Raw genomic sequence first — 12492 nt, forward strand, 5'->3', positions numbered from 1 at the left:
GGTTGTAAGTGTGTAGCCTTATTTCGGGCTCTCCAATCTGTTCCATTGGTCTGTGTGTCTGTTTTCATACCAATACCATGCTGTTTTAGTTACTGTAGCCTTGTAGTACATTTTGAAGTTGGGTAATTTGATGCCTCCAGTTTTGTTCTTTTTGCTTAGAATTGCCTTGGTTATTTGGCTTTTTTTTTTTTTTTTTTTTTGATTCCGTGTGAATTTTAAAATGGTATTTCCTCTAATTCTGTGAAGAATGTCATTCATAGTTTGATACAAATAGCGTTGCATCTGTATATTTTTTTTTTTTTTTTTTTTTTTTTGAGACGGAGTCTGGCTCTGTCGCCCGGGCTGGAGTGCAGTGGCCGGATCTCAGCTCACTGCAAGCTCCGCCCCCCGGGTTCCCGCCATTCTCCTGACTCAGCCTCCCGAGTAGCTGGGACTACAGGCGCCGCCACCATGCCTGGCTAGTTTTTTGTATTTTTTTTAGTAGAGACGGGGTTTCACCGTGTTCGCCAGGATGGTCTCGATCTCCTAACCTCGTGATCCGCCCGTCTCGGCCTCCCAAAGTGCTGGGATTACAGGCTTGAGCCACTGCGCCCGGCCAATGAAAATGATGTTGAGTAGGTCTCCAGAGGCAATTCAAAAATTTTTTGTCGAACATTAGTCCCTGAACTCTATGTCATCTCTTTGTATCTGAGATTTCGTCCTGCCCACCATGAGCAAAAGGTATTATCTGAGATAAAAATGAGTGTAACAGATGACCCGTGTGAGCTGAATGATAAAGGGGATATCACCACTGACCCCACAGAAATACAAACTACCATCAGAGAATACTATAAACACCTCTACGCAAATAAACTAGAAAATCTAGAAGAAATGGATAATTTCCTGGACACTTACACTCTCCCAAGACTAAACCAGGAAGAAGCTGAATCCCTGAATAGACCAATAGCAGGCTCTGAAATTGAGGCAATAATTAATAGCCTACCAACCAAAAAAAGTCCAGGACCAGATGGATTCACAGCCGAATTCTACCAGAGGTACAAGGAGGAGCTGGTACCATTCCTTCTGAAACTATTCCAATCAATAGAAAAAGAGGGAATCCTCCCTAACTCATTTTATGAGGCCAACATCATCCTGATACCAAAGCCTGGCAGAGACATAACAAAAAAAGAGAATTTTAGACCGATATCCCTGATGAACATCAATGCAAAAATCCTCAATAAAATACTGGCAAACCAGATCCAGCAGCACATCAAAAAGCTTATCCACCATGATCAAGTGGGCTTCATCCCTGGGATGCAAGGCTGGTTCAACATACACAAATCAATAAACGTAATCCAGCATATAAACAGAACCAAAGACAAAAACCACATGATTATCTCAATAGATCCAAAAAAGGCCTTTGACAAAATTCAACAGCCCTTCATGCTAAAAACGCTCAATAAATTCGGTATTGATGGAACGTATCTTAAAATAATAAGAGCTATTTATGACAAACCCACAGCCAATATCATACTGAATGGGCAAAAACTGGAAAAATTCCCTTTGAAAACTGGCACAAGACAGGGATGCCCTCTCTCACCACTCCTATTCAACATAGTGTTGGAAGTTCTGGCTAGGGCAATCAGGCAAGAGAAAGAAATCAAGGGTATTCAGTTAGGAAAAGAAGAAGTCAAATTGTCCCTGTTTGCAGATGACATGATTGTATATTTAGAAAACCCCATCATCTTAGCCCAAAATCTTCTTAAGCCGATAAGAAACTTCAGCAAATTCACAGGATACAAAATTAATGTGCAAAAATCACAAGCATTCTTATACATCAGTAATAGACAAACAGAGAGCCAAATCATGAATGAACTTCCATTCACAATTGCTTCAAAGAGAATAAAATACCTAGGAATCCAACTTACAAGGGATGTAAAGGACCTCTTCAAGGAGAACTACAAACCACTGCTCAGTGAAATAAAAGAGGACACAAACAAATGGAAGAACATACCATGCTCATGGATAGGAAGAATCAATATCGTGAAAATGGCCATACTGCCCAAGGTTATTTATAGATTCAATGCCATCCCCATCAAGCTACCAATGACTTTCTTCACAGAATTGGAAAAAACTGCTTTAAAGTTCATATGGAACCAAAAAAGAGTCCGCATTGCCAAGACAATCCTAAGTAAAAAGAACAAAGGTAGAGGCATCACGCTACCTGACTTCAAACTATACTACAAGGCTACAGTAACCAAAACAGCACGGTACTGCTACCAAAACAGAGATATAGACGAATGGAACAGAACAGAGTCCTCAGAAATAATACCACACATCTACAGCCATCCGATCTTTGACAAACCTGAGAGAAACAAGAAATGGGGAAAGGATTCCCTATTTAATAAATGGTGCTGGGAAAATTGGCTAGCCATAAGTAGAAAGCTGAAACTGGATCCTTTCCTTACTCCTTATACGAAAATTAATTCAAGATGGATTAGAGACTTAAATGTTAGACCTAATACCATAAAAATCCTAGAAGAAAACCTAGGTAGTACCATTCAGGACATAGGCATGGGCAAAGACTTCATGTCTAAAACACCAAAAGCAACGGCAGCAAAAGCCAAAATTGACAAATGGGATCTAATTAAACTAAAGAGCTTCTGCACAGCAAAAGAAACTACCATCAGAGTGAACAGGCAACCTACAGAATGGGAGAAAATTTTTGCAATCTACTCATCTGACAAAGGGCTAATATCCAGAACCTACAAAGAACTCAAATTTACAAGAAAAAAAAACCCATCAAAAAGTGGGCAAAGGATATGAACAGACATTTCTCAAAAGAAGACATTCATACAGCCAACAGACACATGAAAAAATGCTCATCATCACTGGCCATCAGAGAAATGCAAATCAAAACCACAATGAGATACCATCTCACACCAGTTAGAATGGCAATCATTAAAAAGTCAGGAAACAACAGGTGCTGGAGAGGATGTGGAGAAATAGGAACACTTTTACACTGTTGGTGGGATTGTAAACTAGTTCAACCATTATGGAAAACAGTATGGCGATTCCTCAAGGATCTAGAACTAGAAGTACCATATGACCCAGCCATCCCATTACTGGTATATACCCAAAGGATTATAAATCATGCTGCTATAAAGACACACACACACGTATGTTTATTGCAGCACTATTCACAATAGCAAAGACTTGGAATCAACCCAAATGTCCATCAGTGACACACTGGATTAAGAAAATGTGGCACATATACACCATGGAATACTATGCAGCCATAAAAAAGGATGAGTTTGTATCCTTTGTAGGGACATGGATGCAGCTGGAAGCCATCATTCTCAGCAAACTATCGCAAGAACAGAAAACCAAACACCGCATGTTCTCACTCATAGGTGGGAACTGAACAATGAGATCGCTTGGACTCGGGAAGGGGAACATCACACACCGGGGCCTATCATGGGGAGGGGGGAGGGGGGAGAGATTGCATTGGGAGTTATACCTGATGTAAATGACGAGTTGATGGGTGCTGACGAGTTGATGGGTGCAGCACACCAACATGGCACAAGTATACATATGTAACAAAGCTGCACGTTATGCACATGTACCCTAGAACTTAAAGTATAAAAAAAAAAAGAGTTGTCTACTCCCTGAAAATTCTATGCCCTTGACAAAGAGCCACAGCCCCAACACCTGAGTGACCTTCTACATAAGGCCCCATGACTAGCCCACAGTGCAGCCACTGTAGGTTTCTTGCCTGGAGCTGGAGGGTCTCCAGGACCTCCACGTGCATCGTGCCTCCATCTTGTCAACTAGACGTTTCCATATCACTCACACATGAGGTCACCCCTTGAGCAAATATTCTCCCTTCTTCTCCACCCTACTCTTGGACCATGGAGAATTCACATGAAAGGGAGGACTGGTGTCCCTCTAATTGTGATATAAGAACCAATGGTTAAGGACACAGCTGTGAAAGTGGCACCTCCTGTAACAGATATATCTGAGAGATCAAAGGACAGACTCTGAAGCTTCCCTACCTTCATCCTACCACAGTCAGGGCCCTGTATTCCTGAAGAAATGGAGAACCCATAGGTAAGGGCAAGGGTTCAGGAGACAGGATGCCTGAATTCCAGTCTTCATTTTGCCTCTTACTAGCAGTGCCATTTTAGATTTATTACTTGAACTCTCCCTGCCTCAGTTTTCCTAGGACAAGAAGAATTATCAGCAATGTTTATTTTGTAGGGTGTTCTCAGTAATAGATGAGTTAATATATGTAAAACTTTTACCTTAATCCCTGCCATGTGTAGAGCCTGTTGAGGTGACCTAGAAGAAAGGGAGAGTCTCCATGGAACTCTAAACTGCATTCATTTTCACTCTGAAACTGTGCAAACAAGATGTGAGGATGTCAGAATTTAGAAATTCAATCTGGTGAGAAATAATAGTTGTTGAAAGACAGAGGGAAATGATAAAAGAACAGGAAACACCTGTGCGTGGATGACATGCATCACAATCATCACGGACAATGAACGTCCTTCCTAGAAGGGGCACACATTGCTGACAGCACAGCCCCAGTAGTTGCACACATGGACAGTTTGGGCCAGGGACATAACTGGAGGCAATGATTGATTTCTACAATGACTACCAGTAGCTGATTTTTGCGTTTTTTTGAGACTGGGTCTTGGTCTGTCATCCAGGTGGACGTACAATGGTGCAATCATAGCTCACTCAAGCCTTGAACTCCTGGGCTGCGAGATCCTCCCCACTCTGCCTCCTAAGTAGCTGGGATGATAGTGCCCAACACTGTGCCCATCTGATATTTAAAGTTTTTGACAGGGTCTCACTATAATGCTCGGGCTTGTCTCAAACTTTTGGCCTCAAGTTATCCTCCCATCTTGGCTTCCCAAAGTGGTGAGATTACAGGCATGAGCCAGTGGACCCAGACATTTTTCTTATTACTATGCATGGTAAGCTGTGTCTTAACTGAGGCTATACCTGTTCCTTCCTTGTTTGGGTGATCCAGTCCTTGAAACCAGGGCCTGCAATGTTCCTTGATAGCAAGCCAGGATCTGCCCATCCTCCTGTCCTACTATGGGAAGGACAGACTGTGATGAGGGACAGGAAGAGACTTGAGGCTGGGAGGCAGAAGCTGGTGGTCACTCTGTGCAGACCCCACCTGAGGAAACATCACCCCCATAGTCTGCATTCCTCTTCCTCACACTTACTGGGAAGAGACACCTACAGATCGTTCATTCTGCTCTCAAGAATGATTGAACATGAGTTCTCAGTAACTCCCAATTGCCAAATCCCCACCAGTTCTGCCACCCAGGATCCACATTGACACACATGGGAGGATGCACAGCTGCTGCATCAGAGGAGCTGCTCTGTGGGGAGGAACCTTCATATGCACATGCATGCATGCTTTCTTCTGGAATCTGCAGGACAACAGTATCTCTGAAACTTTGATTGACATGGACACCAAGAGAAAGGAGAGGGTATAGCTGGATCCCAGATGTGTGATAGACAGATGAGAGCAGCCCTCACCTGATAGAGCCAATGGTGCAAGGCTACATGCATGCTCCCAGTTCAACACCCAGTCACATCCCAGCACACACACCCACAGTCACATACACCTGCTCACCATGCATATAAAGATGCTCAAGCACTTGGGCTGTGCTCACACACACTCACTTCACAGTCATGAAGACAAAGCATGCACACCCTTAACACTCACTCACACACCCACTCACTCTGGTGGGCCATCCACCTCCTAACTAAAGTCACATCATCTCAGCAGAGTTCACTCTTACCAGACACCATCACACACTCACAGAGGGTTACACTGGTTCAGGGTCTACACCCTACACTCCACAAGCATCTCAGATTCCGTAGTCTCAGGGTCTCTAGTCCACAAAGACACAACTCTCAGTAGAGAATTCACAATAGAAATGCTCATATTTTTATCTCATAAAATCTCCCATTTCTTTCTTGGTTTATGTAACTTGAGATAATTGAAAACTGTGCCTTTTCAACTCACCTGTAGCTCTGACATTTTTGCTTCTTCTGGGCAACTCTTCAGAATTGTGTCTGGGCTTCTGTGTGAATCTTTGAGTTGCAGCATTTAAATGGTCCCTGTCAACCATGCCCTCTGCTTTCATTCCTGATTCCAATTTCCTCTCAGCAAGCTTCTCTTGCAGGGTGAGAAAGGCTCAGATGTCAGGATGAAACTCAGTTAAAACCATAGCTGTTTGCCGGCCTGTGGCTGCAATGCATTGAAATTATGCTGGGAGAGGTACCAGGCTGTGGATTGGGTTACTAGGGAAATGCATAGATAAGGATGATGGAGTAAGGAATAATGATTTTATAGCACAGCCTTTCTGCCCCTCAAACCTTTTCTACACTAGGGAGAATCTACCTGGAAGGTATACATTTTACCAACTTGTACAAAAATAAAAAAATTTTAAGGTGAAGATTCTTGGTAAAGTCATTGGCTCTAGAGGGTAATCATTCTTTCTGCCTTTAAACATTCTGGGACAGTACTGTTCTTGATCCTCAGGATGATCTGGGAGAGACGTAGAGAAAGTCCTTGCATGAACCTGCCCCACCTTAGGCCCATTGGCTCTACCAGATGAGGGCTGTTCTCATCTGTCTGGGCTCTAGCTATATCCTCTCCTTTCCCTTGCTGTCCACATGAATCAAAGTTTCAGAGATACTGTTTGTCCTGCAGATTCCGGAAGAAAGGTGAGTTTTTTTCTTTTTTTAAAAAACTTTTATTTTAGGTTCAGGGGTACATGTGCAGGAAAACTCGTGTCATGCGAGTTTGTGGTACAGATCATTTCATAATCCAGTTACTAAGCCTAGTACCCAATAGTCATTTTCTCAGCTCCTGTCCCCTCTTTCACCCTCCACCCTCAAGTAGGCCCCAGTGTGTGTTTTTTCCCTCTTGGTGTCCATGAGCCTCATTGTTTAGCTCACACTTCTAAGTGAGAACATGCAACATTTCATTTTCTGTTTCCACATTTGTTTGCTAAGGAAAATGGCCTACAGCTTCATCCATGTTTCTGCAAAAGACATAATCTCATTGTTTTCTGAGGCTGCATAGAATACTATGGTGTATGTGTACAAAATTTTCTCTATCCAGTCTGTCCTTCATGGGCATTGAGGTTGATTCCATGTTTTTGCTATTGTGCATACCGTTGTAATAAACATTCACGTACATGTGTTTTTGTGGTAGGATGGTTTATATTCTTCTGGGTATATACCCAGTGATGGGATACATAGGTTAAATGGTAGTTCTATTTTAGCTGTTTGAAGAGTCATCACATTGCTTTCCACCATGATTAAACTAATGCCACCAGCAATGTGTAAATGTTCCCTTTTCTTTACAAGCTTGCTAGCATCTGTTACTTTTTAACTTTTGAATACTAACCATTCTGATTGGTGAGAGATGGTATCTCATTGTGGTTTTAATTTGCATTTTTCTAACATTCAGGGATGTTGAGCTTCTTTTCATATGCTTTTTGGCCACATGTATGTCTTATTTTGAGAAGTGCCTGTTCCTGTCCTTTGTCTACTTTTCTTTGAGACAGGGTCTCACTCTGACACCCTGGCTGAAGTGCAGCGGTGCAATCTCGGCTCACTGCAATTTCTGCCTGGACTCAGGCGATCCTCCCAGCTCAGCCTCCTGAATAGCTGGGATTACAGGTGCCCGCGATAACACTCGGCTAATTTTTCTAATTTTGGAGAGATAGGGTTTCACCATATTGTCAAGGCTGGTCTTTCCTGGGCTGAAGTGATGCAGCTGCCCCCAGCCACTTAAAGTGCAGAAATTACAGGCATAAGCCACCGCGTTCAGCCCTGTGCCCACTTTTATTTTGAGATGGAGTCTTGCTCTATCGCCGAGGCTGGAGTGCAGCGGCGTGATCTCAGCTCACTGCAACATCTGCCTTCGGGTTCAAGCGATTCTCCTTCCTCAGCCTCTCGAATAGCTGGGACTACAGGTGTGTGCCACCACACCTGGTTAATTTTTTGTATTTTTATTAGAGAAAGGTTTCACCGTGTTAGCCAGAACAGTCTCAATCTCCTGACCTCATCATCCGCTCTCCTCCACCTCATAAAGTGCTGGAATTACAGGCGTGTGCCACCATGCCTGGCCTCTTTGCCCACTTTCTTATGGGGTTATTTGTTCTGTTCTTGTAAAGTTATTAAAATTCCTTATAGATGCTAGATATAAGACCTTTTTCAGATACATAATTTGCAAATATTTTCTCCCATTCTGTAGCTTGTCTGTTGACTCTGTTGATAGTTTCCCTTGCGGCGCAGAAGCTCTTTAGTTTAAATGGATCCGTTTGTCAATTTTTGCTTTTCTTGTGATTGCTTTTGGCATCTTTGTTATGAAACTTTCCCCCATTCCTACATTCAGAATGATATGGCCTAGGTAGTCTTCCAGGGTTTTTATAGTTTTGGATTTTACATTTAAGTCTTCAGCCCCTCTTGAATTGATTTTTCTACATAATGCAAGGAAGGGATTCAGTTTCAATCATCTGTAGATGGCTACCCAGTTATCCCAAAACCATTTCTTGAATAGAAAGTACATTTTCCATTGCTTGTTTGGTCAGCTTTGTTAAAGATCCATGGTTGTAGGTGTGTGACCTTATTTCTGGGCTCTCTGTTCTGTCCCACTTGTCTCTGTGTCTGTTTTTGTACCAGTACCATACTGTTCGGTTACGGTGACCCTGTAGTATACTTTTAAGTTGGGTAAAGTGATGCTTCTAGCTTTGTTCTCTTTGTTTAGAATGTCTTTGCTAATCAACTCATTCTTGGTTCCATGTGCATTTTAAAATAGTTTTATCTTTTCTAATTCTGTGAGAAATGTCATTTGTAGTTCAACAGGAATAGCACTGAATATGTATATTTCTTTGGGCAGTATGGCTGTTTTAATGATAATGATTATTGCTATTCATGAGCATGGAATGTTTTTCCATTTGTTTGCATCATCTATGTTTTTTTAGGCAGTGTTTTGTAATTCTCTTTGTAACGATCTTTCACCCACCAGTTAGCTGTATTCCTAGGTATTTTATTCTTTTTATGGCAATTGTGAATGGAATTGCATTTCTGATTTGGCCATATGCTTAGGTGTTATTGGCATATAGGAGTTCTAGTGATTTTTGCACATTGATTTTGTATCCTGAAACTTTGTTAAAGTTGTTTACCAGCTTAAGGATCATTTGGGTGGAGACTATGAGGTTTTCTAGATATGGAATCATGTCTGCAAACAGGGATGGTCTGACCTCTCTTTCTGTTTGGATGCTCTTTCTTTTTCTCTCTTGCTCTCTCTTGCTCTTTCTTTTCTTTTCTTTTCTTATTTATTTATTTATTATTATTATTATTATACTTTAAGTTCTAGGGTACATGTGCATAACGTGCAGGTTTGTTACATATGTATACTTGTGCCATGTTGCTGTGCTGCACCCATCAACTCGTCAGCACCCATCAACTCGTCATTTACATCAGGTATAACTCCCAATGCAATCCCTCCCCCCTTCCCGCTCCCCATGATAGGCCCCGGTGTGTGATGTTCCCCTTCTCTTTTCTTTTCTTTTCTTTTCTTTTCTTTTCTTTTCTTTTCTTTCATTCTCTTGCCTGATTGCTCTGGCCAGGACTTCCAAACTATGTTGAATAGGAGGGGTGAGAGAGGGCCCTGCAGACATTGGGTTCTTAAAATCCAAATTTAATTCCTGCTCCATTCATCATACATATTTTGAGCTGTGATTTATCAAACACAAAACAAAACAAAACAAAACAAAACAAAAAATTTCTCTCTTAATTCTTTCTTTTTGGCCCCTCACTTGCAAATACAGGCCCAGAAGCACCAGTGCTCAGTACCACGGACAGCACCACAGAGGCAACAGCTTTAGGGGACTTGGGCATCAAGGACAACATTATCAGAGTAGATTTATTCTTTGGGGGCTTTCAGCAAAAACTGAAAAGCCCTAGAGACCTTTCAGAAGGCAAGGCTTTAGAGTCCAGAAATACTGTGTTCTGAGCACTGTTGTATTTGCTGGGAGAAGACCATGAATTTGGGTTTATGTGTATGAAAAAGATGTTGAGTAGGTCCCCAAAGGCAAATCAGAAATCGTTTGTTGAACATTGGTTCCTGGACTCTATGTCTTTCCTTTTCATCTGAGACATCTCTCTTGGCCACCATGAGCACAGGGTAGAAGCTGGTATAAAGATGAGTGTAACACACGGCCTATGTGAACTGAACGGAGCTGGTGAATATCAGTTAAGAAAAGGCAGTCACTGTGTGTTTGTCTAGCAGGGACAGCATGTAGGACACTGCAGGTTATTCAAATACAATGGGCATCATCCAGGGACATGTAGATATGAAATCAAACTCATGTTCTGATCAGAAAGTCATAGGTTCCAAGATTGTCTTTATCCACTCAGAGCAAGAATTGTCTAATTCCCCCAAAAATGATTTCCATGCTGATGAGGGAGCCTATGATCCATCATCAAAACAGAGAAGTGATCAAGACTGTGAGAGGGATGATATAAGGAGGAGAGGGTATCTAACAAGAACCTGAGACTCTCCAGTAAGAGTGGAGGGAATTTCAGTTCATACAGGAAAGAAACAAGAAAGAGAGCCATGAAAGTGTTATTTACTGTTCATTGACACGTCAAGGTATCTGGATGTTAGGTTAAAGGAGGGCAAAATGGGAGGCATACCCATAAGTAAGGTTGGAGTTGAACAAACTGTGGCAAGGAACATGGGAAGAGAGAATGAGGATGATCAAAATTATGCCTTAGATGGGCCCTGCAGACAAGGTTGAGACCCTCTTCAATCTGCATTGTTTGGCTTTTAGGTAATATGTTGTTTATCTTCTCCTAAATGGTTCTCTATTTGTGTCATGAAATAGATGACAACAGCTCTTTTGGCAGGAAAAGGTTTTTCATTGTGCCATCTTCGTGGGAGCTCTAAGACACTGAGAGTAGAAGGTGGAGCCAACTGTGGCAGAGAAACATTTTCAGAGAAGATGAAAATGGGGGTCTTGTTGGTTTCACCAATGTTATGGACCAGTGATAGCTGCCTGTTTCTTTTTCTTTTTTTTTTTTTTTTAAGAGTTGGTTTCTTTGTTTTAATTTTTATTCATGGACAAAGAGCTAGCATGGTTTCTTTCACTGAGTGAATGTCTTGCTTATAAATTGAAGGAAGATCACTTAGTCTAACCTATTGAAACCTATATCCTTTAAGTACTTATGGAAACAGAAGCAGCACATATCGAGGCAATATTTTCAGATAAGGCCATGCTGGTTTGAGCAGATGCAACAAGAGTGAGAACCCTGACTGAATTTTTGTGGGTGGCTCCAGTAGAGCTGTTGGTGACCCATCTTGCTTTCAGGGTGCTGCTTATTATCTTTTGCCCCTCTAAAATAAGTGTGTTCACTGCATTTTCCTGTATCTGTTTTAGTCTTGTATGTTTAATTTTATGGGGCAGATAATGTATTCCTTTAGTGCTTATGTTGAAAGAAAGTGCACCTGATAATTTGTAGTCACCTCATGGACACCAGATTCTGATTGAATGATAAGATGCTAGACTTCAATCTGAGCCTGTTCCTGTAAGTGTATTGCCTTCAGCTACTCAGGAGGCCAAGACCCTCTCAGCAAGGATTCCCCACAGGGTGAGAAGGGGTAAGGTGTCAGAAACAGACTCAGTCACAACCACACCTGTCTGCAAGCCTGTGTCTGTGATGTAGCAGAAATGACAGTGAGTGAGGTACCAGGGGGAGGAAGGGGTCACCAGGGAAATGCACAGATAAGGATGATGGAGTGAGGATGAGGGATTGTGAAGTCCAGCATCCATGCCTCTCATTAAGCCTTCTCTTCACTGTGCATAATCTGCCAAGAAAGTGTACATTTTCTTAATTTGTACAATGGTAAAAATAGTGAGGATTCTTGTAGAAATCGTTGGCAATGAAAGATAACCCTTCCCTTTGCCTATAGAGGTTCTGGGGGAACACCAGTCTTGATCCTAAGCAGGACTTATGGAGGAAGGTAGAGAAAGCCCTTGTGTTCCCCTAATCCCACACTGGTCTCCTTGGCTCTGCCAGGTGAGGGCTGTTCTCATCTGCATCTCACACACCTGGGCTCTAGCTGCACCCTTTTCTTTTCATTAAGTGTCCATGGGAATCAAATTTTTCAGAGATATTCTTTCTCCTGCATATTCAGGGAGAAAGTTGAGGTTCTTAGGTCTAGTTCTTGATTTGTGTGTTCCTTAGTTACAGACTGTGTGAGGACAGGTGCAGGTACAGGTGATTGGACTTTAGTCATAATGAAGTCCTCAGGACTCCTCCTCAAGTTCTCTTTTCATGATGAAGGGAAGCATCCTTAAAACCTGTATTAGAATTTAAAGATGGAGTGAATTAGAATTCCCTTCCTCCTTTGCTTTCTTCTCCCTCTTACTTCACTTTTTTCTTCAGTTTCATCGTCAGTGAATT

The 12492-nt window shown here is 42.0% G+C and overlaps 2 protein-coding genes and 2 pseudogenes across 3 annotated transcripts in view; 2 read left to right on the forward strand and 2 right to left on the reverse strand.

The window, feature by feature from the left end:
• LOC126942075 (endogenous retrovirus group K member 21 Gag polyprotein-like) overlaps positions 1-12492 on the forward strand; it is a 129349-nt pseudogene that overhangs the window by 71779 nt on the left and 45078 nt on the right.
• The window catches only part of LOC126942104 (glycine cleavage system H protein, mitochondrial-like), a 290077-nt gene that overhangs the window by 45997 nt on the left and 231588 nt on the right, over positions 1-12492 (reverse strand). The window lies entirely within an intron of this gene.
• LOC126942097 (placental protein 13-like) overlaps positions 1-12492 on the forward strand; it is a 42697-nt gene that overhangs the window by 3143 nt on the left and 27062 nt on the right. The gene's annotated exons all lie outside the window — the stretch shown is intronic.
• Positions 11215-11385, reverse strand: LOC126942137 (40S ribosomal protein S29-like; annotated as a pseudogene).

This window comes from Macaca thibetana, chromosome 19 (assembly GCF_024542745.1).
Source record: "Macaca thibetana thibetana isolate TM-01 chromosome 19, ASM2454274v1, whole genome shotgun sequence".
NCBI lineage: Eukaryota > Metazoa > Chordata > Mammalia > Primates > Cercopithecidae > Macaca > Macaca thibetana.